Source organism: Tenrec ecaudatus, chromosome 10, assembly GCF_050624435.1.
Source record: "Tenrec ecaudatus isolate mTenEca1 chromosome 10, mTenEca1.hap1, whole genome shotgun sequence".
Taxonomy (NCBI): Eukaryota; Metazoa; Chordata; class Mammalia; order Afrosoricida; family Tenrecidae; genus Tenrec; species Tenrec ecaudatus.
Genome location: NC_134539.1, coordinates 20,757,581 through 20,768,102, shown reverse-complemented (window position 1 = coordinate 20,768,102; position 10,522 = coordinate 20,757,581). Strand labels below are relative to the sequence as shown.

The 10,522-nt window shown below is 46.2% G+C and overlaps 1 pseudogene; it reads left to right on the top strand.

The window, feature by feature from the left end:
* Positions 1–836: 836 nt before the first annotated feature.
* Positions 837–1,729, top strand: LOC142457762 (E3 ubiquitin-protein ligase makorin-1-like; annotated as a pseudogene).
* Positions 1,730–10,522: the final 8,793 nt, after the last annotated feature.

Here is a 10,522-nt window from a genome sequence, read left to right as displayed (position 1 = left end):
TGGCTAGACCAGAGGATGTACACCCGTACAGATAGGAACTGGAAATACAGGGAATCCAGGGAGGATGATCCCTTCAGGACCAGTGGTATGAGTGGCGATACTGGGAGGGTTGAGGGAGGGTGGGTTGGTAAAGCATTTACAGATAACCTCCTCCCTTGGGGGATGGACAGCAGAGGAGTGGGTGAAGGGAGATGTCAGACAGGGCAAGATATGACAAAATAATTATTTATAAATTATCAGGGGTTAATGAGGTGGGGGAAGCATGGAGGGAGGAGAAAATGAGGAGCTGATGTCAGGGTCTTGGGTGTCAGGGTCTTGTTTTGAGAATGATGAGGGCAATGAATGTACAAATGTGCTTTACACAATTGAAGTATGTATGGATTGTGATAAGCATTGTATGTGCCCCTAATAAAACAATTTTTTTAAAAAGTTACCATCTCAGAAACCCACAGGGGCAATTCTATTCTCATCTATATTATTGCCATGAATCAGAATTGACTCTTTGGCAGTGAGAAAGTGGGCAAAGCAATGAGACTTTCTCTTGTGTCTTTGAGACATGTTATCTGGAGGGACCAGTCTCTGGAGAAAGACATTATTGCTGGTAAATGTGAAGTTCAATGAAAAAGAGTAAGACCATCATTAAGCTGAATGGGCACAGTGGCTGCAGCAGTGGGCTCACACATAGCTGAGATTGTGTGGATGGTGCAGGACTGAGCAATGGTTCAGTTAAAGGGCCACTAAGAGCCAGAGCTCGGGTAGTGCAGTGGGTACACATTCGGTTGTGATCCCCAAGGTCAGCAGTTCGAAACCACCAGCTGTTCTGTGGGAGAAACATAATGCTTCCAACACCCATAAAAAAAGTAGAGTTTGGGGCTGCAGCTTCGGGGACAACAGTTACAACATCTGGAGCAGGTACAGCTGCAGCTGCGGTGGCAGCGGCCCTCCACCCCCACTCCTCCCCACTGTCACCCCTCCCCACTGTCACCTCCCAGCCCCCAGGGACTGGGAAGCAACAGCAGCCATTGGCTGGACCAAACAGGTCCCCTGCGGGGGTCCTCGGCAAGTACTTCCAGCGAGGGTATCGCATGGATGGCGGCCGCAGCAGACATGAACACAGCAAGACCCTGAAGCAGGGCAAAGCGGCCACTGTTGATGGGGCTGCGAAGCCCTCTCCCCGGTCTGCCTGCCTGGAGTCGGACCACTTGCCATCGCCACAGAGATGAGTGTCGGTGAAGTGGAGTGGAGAAGTCCAACCGTTGCTGCTGTCGGGGCAGGGGCAGGGACAGAGCACTGGGCGAGGGCCTTTGAGTTTGTCCCTGGACAACCCTCCTGGGGCCGGCCTGCCCCGAAGCCTCCCTGCAGGGCTCAGTGACCACGGAGCCACTAGAGAAAGAGCAGCCCGTGGACACGAGGAACCAGCTGTGCCCCTGCGGTGGTACTGGGCGAAGTGTGTGTACCCCGACAGGGACCTGTGTGGGCTATAGGTGCTGCACCCCCTGGACGCTGCAAGCGCTCACTGCACGCCCGATCACGCACGGAAGCCCACGAGAAGGACATGTCCAGCGCAGCAAGGGCATGGTGTGTGGTCTGCATGGAGGTGATCTATGAGAAGGCCAACCCCAGCGAGCGCCACTTTGGGATCCTGGCCAACTGCAGCCATGCCTGCTGTCTCAAGCGAATCCGCAAGTGGAGGAGCACCAAGCCTTTAGAGAGCAAGATCATGAAGTGAGGCTTCTCCTGGCCTGCCAAGGTGGTCGCTCTCCCGGGAAGTGTGGTCTTGGGCCGGCCTCACCAGACTGTGTTTTCTCTCCACCGGGGGCCTCTCCTGTGTATCTCAGCTAGCTCCGAGGTCAGTGGTCTGCCCACTGTAATCTGGAGGAGGAGACCCTCTGTATCCCTTAGTGGACCCCCTCATGCTTTCTGCGAAGCCTGTGCTCCTGGATTAGCCAGCCGACCTGGGGAACAGACCCTGAGCTCTGTGTGTTTCCCAGCGTTATCTATTTCCCTGGTATCCTCTTCCATCCATAAAAGCTAGCCAACAATTGCCACCCTCCTCCCCCAAGATGGTTCTCATTACTGAACGAAATGGCATCCTCTAAACAGAGCAAAGTTGTTAGAAATAAATCTATTTAAATTAAAAAAAAAACAAAGTAGAGTTTTGAACAAACTCAGGGACAAGGGAATAACACACGATCTAAAACCGATGGCGAGGAGGGTGTAGGACACCTAGTAGGGCTTGATTAAGGGCAATGTAACGCAGAGGAAACCTGAAGGAAGGCTGAACATGATAGTGGGACAAGAGGACAGTAAAAGGAAATAGAGGAAGGAACTAGGAGGCAAAGGACATTTATAAGGGTCTAAATACAGGAACGTACATATGTAAATATATTTATATATAATGATAGGGAAATAGATCTATGTACATATATTTATATGTTAAGTATCAAGGTAACAGACGGACATTGGATCTCTTCTCAAGTACTCCTTCAACACAACAATACTTTGTTCTAATAATCTGGTATTCCGTGATGCTCAGCTTCCCTGACACAATTGCTGAAGACAAAATGGGTGCATAGCAAATGTAACGAATAAAACCTGATAGTGCCAGGCTATCAAAAGATATAGCATCTGGGGTCTTAAAGGTTTGAAGATAAATAAGGGACCATCTAGCTGAGAAGCAACAAAACCCACATGGAAGAAGCACACCAGCTTGTGTGATCACAAGGTGTCGATGGGATCAGGTATCAGGCATCAAAGAACAAAAAATCATATCATTGTGAATGGGGAATGCAGATTGGAGACTTCAAGCCCATCTGTAGACAAATGGACATCCCCTCACAGAAGGGTCACAGGAAGAGACCAGCCAGTTAGGGTGAAGTACAGCACTGATGAAACATGCAACTTTCCTCTAGTTCTTTTTTTTTTTAATCCTTTTATTGGGGTCTCTAGTTCTTTAATGCTTCCTTCCCCCTGCCCTCCACTATCATGATCCCAATTCTACCTTACAAATCTGGCTAGACCAGAGCATGTACACATGGGTACAGATAAGAGCAGGGAACACAGGGAATCCAGGATAAACCCCTCAGGACCAATAATGAGAGTAGTAATACCAGGGTGGTAAGGGGAAGGTGCGGGGAGAAAGAGGGAACGGATTACAATGATCTACATATAACCTCCTCCCTGGGGGATGGACAACAGAAAAGTGGGTGGAGGGAAACATCGGTCATTTTAAAACATGAAAAAATAACAATTTATAAATTATCAAGGGTTTCTGAGGGAGTAAAAGTGGAGGAGGGAGGGGAAAAATGAGGAGCTGATACCAAGGGCTTAAGTAGAAAGAAAATGTTTAGAAAATGATGATGGCAAACAAATGTACAACGTTTTCCTGGTAGAATTGATTTATGGATTGTTATAATAGCTGTAAGAGCCCCCAGTAAAATGATTTTTCTTTTTAAAGTAGAGTCTTGGACACTCACAGGGGCAGTCCTACCGTGTCTTATAGGATCACTAAGAGCATTCACATGGCGGTGAATTGGGTTTTAAGAGTTGGAACCAACTCCATGATACTTAACAAGAACACAAGTGAAACAATGGTTTCAAAAACCAAGTTTTTTCAAGAGTGAACAGAATTTCTGAATTCCCGAGACTCCTTGGATGCATTGACAGCAAAACTTGAAAAGCTGGAGACTGAGTTTTACAATGAGCCACAGAGAAGGAAACTGAGTATGGCAACGTGTGAGCCACCGTGTGCCGAGGGAAGTAGCGGAGGTCTTGGGTGTGAGGAGAGAGGGTCTAAAAGGAAAACAGTGGTTGGAGGAATATGTCTGCAGCGAAATCCCCATCCCACCTCCCCCCACGCCCCTGGATTTGATATCTCCGGATATCAATGTGAAGATTGCATTTGTCATGGGGCGAATCATATGCTCCATAAAAATATGACGCTTTCCTATATGATGAACGCAGGTGGCACAGCGGCTCCCATTCGGCTGTGAAATACGAGAGCAGCGGTTTGACTCTGCTAGCTGCCCCTCAGAGAAAGACGGGGCTTTACTCCCGTAAATTGTGACAGTCTTGGAAACGTACAGGGCAGTGCTACCCAGTCCTGTGGGGTCACTGTGAGGTGGCACCAACTCAGTGGCAGTGAGTTTGTTTTATATATATATGGTTATCCCCCCAAAATGGAATTCTTTTTTTTAAAGCTATGATTTTATTATTTTTTAAAAACAAAACAACTGTAGCACCTTCAAAGCACTCTCCATTACACTCAATACATTTGTTAGATCTGTGGTTCCATTCTTGGAAACATATTTCAAACTCATCTGTTTGGATGGCTGACAGCACCTCCCAGGTTTTTCACTTTGTGATAGTATATTGTGCCAGCCTGGCCAATAAACACAAGTAGGATTAAGTAAAGGGTAGAGAGATAAATGGCTCAGTGAGTCTCACCTTGCTTGTTCTGTGCCTCAGTTTAAAGGGGTACACTACCTGTGGGATGCCTAGCCTGTGGACTGTGTCGCTGTAAGTCGAGGTCCCTTGAAGCCCACACAATTGGAATGTTCATCTCTGGAGCTGGGGACCGACAGTTGATGACAGTTGGGGACCTGCCTTGCTGTTTGCTGCCTGGATATATTAAGCCCAGCTCTCTCTACAGAAGGGGACCGGCAACTGGCAGCTCTCAAGCCTTAAAGGACTGCTAGTGTCTCACTGCTTTATAATTTAACTGTTAATTTCTTGCATTATTTATCTGTATATAATTTAATGGTTCATTTCTTATATTATATATATATCTATCTTTATAAATATATTTATATATAATTACTAGCAATCTGGTTTGTCTCTCTAGAGAATCCTGTCCAACACACTCTTCACCTCTTCTACATCATCAAATCACTGACCTTTCATGTCCCTCCTCATTTGTAGATACAAAAGGAAGTGAGGAGTGAGGTGAGATGAGTAAGGTGGATGGGGCAAGAGAGGCATGCTACTTTTTGCCCCAACCTGGCACACTGAGATGGCTGTATGACAGGTACGTTGTCGTGGTGGCAAAACCAGTCCCCCATCTGCCACAAATTGCACACTGTTATGCAACCTTTTCAGAAGCTCTAAATAGAAAGCTCGATTAACAATCTGACTGGTTGGAACAAACTCTACATGACATTTTCATCTGGGAAGTTGATGGACATCCAGAACAAGGTTTGTCATCTATAGACATCTCACCTTTTTTGAAACAAGTACTCCTACACTTGAGTTTTTCCCATAGCACTGTCCTTGTATCTATGTTCAGCATCACAAGAGTTTCTGTGGCATTTTTCCTGAGCAAGAAACAAAATTTCACAGCCACATGCTGTCCTCTTAAATTGGCCAACACAAAAAAGGTTGTGAGTGAAACCGATTTCACGAAAAAATTTACTGTGACTATAGAGAACCTTCCCAGGCTATGCCACTGAATGCACTAACTCAGAGCAAGTTTTTCAATGCTCACCTAGCAGGGAAAATGCATACTACCAAAGCTCTGCTCTGCCCAGCGTAATTCCAGTTTTTTTGGGGGGGATACCCCCTCATATATTGCAGATGTAGTCATTAAAATGAGGTCACATTGGACTAGGGCAGACTTGAAATCTAAAATCTATTACTATCATCAAGTTGATTTAGACTCACAACTGTCCTGCATGGCTTCCTGAGGCTGTACATCTTCACGGCAGCAGAAGTTATTGTTGGTAGTTGCCATCAGTTGGTTCTGACCCATAGTGACATTTTACCCAAAAGAACAAGACATCACTGATTCCTGCACCATCCTCACCATCATCCCCACACTTGAGTCCATTGCTGCAGCCACGATGTCAACCCATTTCCTTGAGGCCCTCCTCTTTGGGGCTGCCCCTCTGTTTTACTAAACATGATATCCTTCTCTAAGAACTGACCTCTCCTGACAATATGTCCAAAGCATGTAAGATGAAGTCTCACCATCCTGGCCTCTGAGAAGCACTCTGGCTGTACTTCTTCCAAGACAGATTTATTTGTCCTCTATACAGTTCACAGTGCTTTTAATAATCTTCTCCAGCTTCACAATTCAAATGCATCAATTCTTCTCTTCAGTCTTCTTTATTCAATGTCCAACTTCCACATGTTTATGAGGCAGTGGTGGGATTTACGTAGTTGGTTCACACTGATGTGGCAGAACTGAAACCTGACTTATTTTTGTTGAGAGTTATTAAAATGGCACTTATAATCAGGGTTCTCTGGATTTGATTTTCTGCAATGTCAGTTCTTTTACTGGAGGAAATAAGACTCTCCTTTGTAGCACATGCAGAAGCTTTTAGGTCTATTATTCAGCACGTGAGACATGCTTCTGAGGTTCTGATATTATCCCTTTCCTTGACCAGCCAACCAGCTTCCCTATACTTCTCATTCTGACAAAACTGCTGGAAAATATCAAACACACGATCACCCAGAGCCTCCCCTCTCACCAGCGCTTCATCTATTGGTGGTGCTACTGTGGGTATTAGCTTTGCTACTTCACACCATGGATTCACACCACCCTCTAGTAAGAGTGGCAGACTTATCCTTGTCATTAGGGGCAGAGTCAGCATCGTCAGTACTGTTAAGCTTAATCACACTGGAAAGCCAATTAGAGAAGCCCATATATATGATCTTGTTTCTCTAGAACCACTCCCGGTACTAATTATGTAAGACAGGTTTTTCTAGAGAAATAAAACCAGGACATTTATGATTATATATGTGTGTGTGTGTGTGTATATATATATAGATAGATAGATAGAGAGAGAGAGAGAGAGAGAGAGAGAGAGAGAGATAGATAGATAGATAGATAAATGCAGCATGAAGGAATAAAACAGCTAATTAGTCCACACAGGAGTACAGAGGGCTTAGTTCAAATCAGTTCCAAGGAACAGTTAATATACTGGAAGTCCTTCAACTCACAAGTGGCTGCTGGGTCCAAGGTCAAGGAAGTAGAGAGCTGAGTCTTTCCTCGGGCAATGCAGTCAGTCTGCCCACAGGCAGCAAACCCCAGGGTGGGTCACCAACAGTCAGCAGCTCAGGAACTTAGTGAAGCAGGCCTGGGTGGGATATCGGATTCAAGCAATGCAAAAAAATCTGCCAGCATCAAGCTCAGCAATGTATACACCAGCAGCGTGGTGAAGCAGGTCCTGAAGGAACCTCAAGGTCTAACAACACAATCCATGGGTTGGCTGTCCCACAGGTAGTGCAGCTCTCACAAGTTGAGGCAGAGAACTAGCTAAAGCAGCCTCACGCTGGTCCGATCACCAGAGAACAAGTGAGAGAGGGGCGGTCCTTGTCGAGCCATTTATCTCTTTGCCCTTCAATCAAACTGTGACCCGATTAATCCCACATGTTCCTGTTGGCCAGGTTGTCAAAATAAACCTAACTCTCAAAGGCAGCAAACCGGTTGTGATTTGAATCCCACCACTGGATACCTCTATAAGTGAGTGGATACCTGGGCTGAAGGATAAAATGGTGGCAAGTGGAAACGAGAGACAAGGACAGACGTTTAAAGGAACAGAGTAGCAGGCGCCCATCGAGAAGCACAGGAAGGGCAGACTAGAATAGAGCAGAATATCCAGAGGTGCAGAGGTGAAGGGAGGGACTGGTAAAGTACAGCCAACTTGTGCAGGAGGAGGATGCTATAGCCACAGGGGCTATGGATGGTGAAGGGTCACATCCTGTGTCAGTTTGCTGGAGGCTCTCCCACGCCACACCAAGACATCCAGAATTTTTCTTCTTTTTGGCCTAAGCATAGGTGCCCTTGATGATGGGCTAACCACCAGCAGTGACTTACATGTCAGTTTTGTGCTTCAGATTAAAAGTTCCCTGAGAGAAGGACCCCATGGGGTCTTCTAGCACACTGGGTACTGAATAGGACTCAGAGGGAAACGTCAGCAATTCAAAACTATCAGCCACTCTGAAGGAGAGCGATGGGGCTTTCTATTCTCACAGAAAGTTACATTCTTGGGAACTCACAGAGGCTGCACTTCCCTAGTCTGTAGGGTGGCTATGAATTGGGAATGACTTTGGTTTCTGGTATGGAAGATGGAAAGAAAATTTAAGGAGCACTTGATCATGCAGAAAAGGGCTGGAGGTCCTGAGGAAAAGATTCCAGAAGGTTGCATCCAGAGAGAAGTAAGGATACATTTCCATTCCAGAGTAGCAGAGACTGACCCAGGCTTCTGAACCATGACGAAGGAAGGCCTGTGGAAAAGAAAGGGTGAAGATGCAGGAAGCAGCAGTCAGTATTAATTGATGGAGTGAGAACTGAGGAGGAACAGGTGCACACAGGGGAGGATGACCCTCTGGCAAGAGGTTCAGGAGATGAGTGAAGATAAAGAAAAATGTGCCAGGTGAGAGGCAGAGACAGCGATCAGCCTATGAGGAAGGAAGTTATGACCTAATTGGAGGTGGGGGGAGGGTGGACAAAACAAGTAAAAAAAAAACACCACCCACTGGCCGTTAAGTTCTGACGCTGCCATTTATCAGTTGAGTGACCTGTGGCAAGTGACTTAACATTTCTTAAAGCCTCAATTTCCCCATCAGGAAAATGGGGGTATTTCCTACCAACTCAAGGTGGCTGACCCACTTTTTTACAAGGACTTTCTTGTCATATTCTTTTGTTGTTGTTGCTGACTTGAGATTATTTTATTTGGGGCATGTTTTCATTGCCAAGTCAAGACGTTGGAAGATGGCTTGGATCTGATGAGCCGCTTGAAAGGTGGGTCGTTGGAGGATGAAAGAGGTAGTGATGCCAGAGACTGGTGAGGGAAAGGTCACAGGGCAGGGAGATGGCCGCAGGGACTTGGAAGCCCCAGTGAGGCCCTGGGAGAGAGACCTAAGACCGGGATGAACCAGGCCCCTCCTGTGGAAATGTGTTTGGAGCCATGTAACCGCAGGCTGCCTCTCTGAACTCCTCTCGGCAGAAGCCAGGGGACCTGTCTTGAGGTTCTCGCTTCCCCAGAGGCCTTGTGGTGGGCTTCAGTCAGTCCCTAGGCTACCAAAGTGTGGATCTGCACAGACAGACCCATGGGTCTGCTTTATAACTGCATCCCAGTCCAAAGATTAGGCGTCCCTGTCAACCAGTGAGGAGCCCTGGCGTCTGGGTGCTAACCTCAAGGTCAGCAGTTCGAAACCATCAGCCTGCTCTTTGGGAGAAAGACTAGCCTTTCTATTCCTGTTAAGAGTAAACCTAGAGTCTTAAAGGCTTGGAGTCAAACAAGCGGCCATTTAGCGAGGAAGCAACAAAGCCCACCTGGAAGAAGCACACCAGCCTATGTGGTCATGAGGTGTCAATGGGACCAGATACCAGAAGATCAAGAACAAACAATTATATCGATGTGAAGCAGAGGGGTCAGAGTGGGGACCCAAAGCCCACCGGTAGACAATTGGACATCTCCTCACAGAAGGGTCACACGGAAGGGACGATTCAGCCAGGGTGCAGTATAGTACCAATGAAACACAATATTCATTTGGTCTTTAATGCTTCCTCCCACCCCCACCCCCACCCCCGCCCTTATCATGACCCCAGTTCTACCTCACAAATCCTGCTAGCCTGGAGTATGTACATCAGTACAGATAAGAGCTTTTGACGCACAGAAGCCAGAACAGATAAACCTCTCAGAAACAGTAACTGGAGTAGTGATAGCACGAGGGGATGGGCAGGGGAAGAGGGGACAGAGGGGGAGCCGGTAGCAATCATGGATCTATAACACTTCCCCAGCCCCAGGGGGACGAATAACAGAAACATGGGTGAAGGGATACAGCAGACAGTGTAAGATATGAAAACATAATAACAATACAGTAGAACCCCGGACCTCGACGCTAATCCATTCAGAGGAAGCGTCGAGATGCGATGCAGTCAAGTTCTGAATCAATTTTTCCCATAGAAATAACTGAAAATGGATTCATTCTCAACCTCCAAGTTTTTACCCTAACCTTTCCTTTTTATATTAAACATTACACAGCAATATCAAAGTAAGTAAGTCCAGAGTTAAATAATATAATTTAAATAAGAAACACAACATTGAAAAAGTTTCTAACAACTACAGTATGGCCCATTCCTTGAGCTGGATGAGGATCTAGATCTGTGGACTGGGATGTGGAGGGGAGGGATGGAGAGGTAGTCATTGTTTGGAAGAAGATCCCCCTTTCATAAAACCAATGGGTATCTGCTTTTCAGGAGTTTCTTCCCTTTGAATGTTTTCACTAGCACCTGGCTGGTTTTCACTGAAGAAAAATATCTGTCTAATGTGGTCTGCTGTTGGCATTCCCTTAACTGTTTTCTGAAAGGGTTGACTAAATTATCATCAACAATGTCGATAACACAGCTAACCAGTTCCTTATCGCGATGATTGTTTTCAAAACACTCTTTCTTCGGACCCATGCTTTCTATCTAATAACAGTACAAGAAGTCACAAACACTAAGAAAATGATAGCAAAACGTTTGAAACACAGCCGCAACAGGTTTAAACAGCCGTACTAACAACGCCAACGAAAG